The sequence below is a fragment of the Anneissia japonica genome, unplaced genomic scaffold (genome assembly GCF_011630105.1).
Source record: "Anneissia japonica isolate Jap-2015-1 unplaced genomic scaffold, ASM1163010v1 scaffold3709_len703521_cov189, whole genome shotgun sequence".
Lineage (NCBI taxonomy): Eukaryota > Metazoa > Echinodermata > Crinoidea > Comatulida > Comatulidae > Anneissia > Anneissia japonica.
The window spans coordinates 573,620-575,680 of record NW_022694779.1 but is presented as its reverse complement, the minus strand read 5'-3'; the positions used below and the strand labels follow the sequence as shown (position 1 = coordinate 575,680).

At 33.0% G+C, this 2,061-nt stretch overlaps 1 long non-coding RNA gene across 1 annotated transcript; it reads left to right on the top strand.

The window, feature by feature from the left end:
* Window positions 1-581: 581 nt before the first annotated feature.
* On the top strand, window positions 582-2,042 carry LOC117101310. The gene is made up of 3 exons (XR_004444262.1): window positions 582-693; window positions 1,111-1,223; window positions 1,896-2,042. It is a non-coding gene; the product is annotated as an uncharacterized LOC117101310 (long non-coding RNA).
* The last annotated feature ends 19 nt before the right edge of the window (window positions 2,043-2,061 follow it).

The window sequence follows — 2,061 nt, the reverse complement described above, 5'->3', positions numbered from 1 at the left end:
TCTCTACCGTCATCGATGTCATCATCATCATCATCATCTCCATCACAACCATCATCATTACTATCATCATCAATAATCATCATCATCATCATTACTATCATCATCAATAATCATCATCATCAGGGGCGGATCCAGAGAAGGGGGCCGAAAGTGGGGCCGATCGATATAACACTACCCTAGGGGGTCCGGGGTGCATGTCCCCGCGAAATTAAAAAATAACCTCTGAGGCGTTTTCGGCGATCAATGATTTCTTTTCCTCTATTTCTTTCTTTTTTTTTTAACCTTCCGAGGGAGTGGTGGAGGGGGGTTGGGCGGCTTGGCCCTCCCCCCACCATCCCCTAAATCCGCCCCTGATCATAATCATCAAAAATTATCATTATCATTGCCATCAAAATCATCATCCCAACCACTACCATCATAAAAATTACCTTCATATCATCGTCATCATCATCAATATCATAACCACCACCGTCGTCATCGCCATCAACATTATCATAATTATACTCATCATCAATAACATCATAACCACCACCATGCTCATTACCATCCTTATCGTCATAAAGGAATGGCGCTTTAGAAAAAGAACAATGAATTGTTTTGATACCTCACCAGGTGGCGTTTTAAATGTAAACAATATTGCTGTATGTGGAGTTGAGAGACTACGAAGGAGACTTTACATTATTAATAACAAACGTGAGTACAGTATTGAACATTTTGCATCGTTAATTCAATAGTTAAATGGGAATTCTGTCATCATACTATGGTTATTATTTTGACTAAATTTGTTAGGCATTGAAGGCATTGAAATTCCCTCGACAGATGTGCTGACATGACTGTATTTTATTCAACAACAACACACTGATTCCAAGTGACTCGCTAAAATCACACAATTCCTGAAACTGGTTAAAGAAACTTTATTTACATGTTGATGCTTGTTAACTTCCGTTCGTTGTTTACATTGTAGATTCGTATCAGTTTTTCTAATTGGCATAGTATGAAATTTATTATCAAGAATCTTGTCATTATTTGGTGCACAAATTTTAATCATGAATAGACCTAATAAAAATTTGTTATACCCCGACATATATATTTTTCATATTATTTTTAAAGGACAACGAAAGTGATCGAGGTAGACCCAAATGACACCGTCCTTATCAATTGATTGCAATATCGTCATGGATGTATCTCCGTGATGTCGTGTATTATATATAAATATAGCAAAGGTATTATTTGACTGCATCTTATTAGACAGCCAAAAATGTTGTCATTCAGATATTTAGTTGTAAGTTAATTAATAACTTACTTAAATATAAATATTAAATTATGGAATTAAATCTTTCAGCTCATGACAGACCGTATATCTTTAAATTTGACGCCCTGATGCTTATTAATTTTTACTATTTTTCTACACAATTTTTTATCTTGCTTGTACATGTTGAGCATCGAATACATTAAATCAATCAGTCGATAAATATTAAATCATGAAAAATGTTTCTACGAAGATATAGTTATAGTATTATGTTTATATCAAGTGTTTGAATATACTGTATTTATGAATCTATATACTGTATTATACATTTTATTTACACATGACAATGTTCACACTATTGCAATCTACTATGCCTACCAAATACCATGTATTCATTAATCCTCATTCATTCCGTGGGATATGATGATACTATAAAATATATGATAATGCTAATACGAAGAAGTGTGAAATATTTGTTAATTCTGTTGTATCAGCAGCATTGTCCATATATTGCTGAATACGATAATGTTCAGGTTGGAGTGCTTACTGCTTTTTATTTACAGATAGGTTATATATTATGTATTTGATAATTCGTTATAATTCTTTCTCTGTTTCTAAATATGTTCTCAATATTTTTCTATTTCAGTGAATTCACAACAAATTCACAACAGGAAAGAATGTCCGGACTCGATCGTGAAAGGGCAACAGAACTTACCAACTATACATAGCCAACAATTTTGTCAATAATCAAGCTTCCTACAAAAATTGTGGATAGAAATTAAATACAATATAGTGTGAATTTTATATTATAT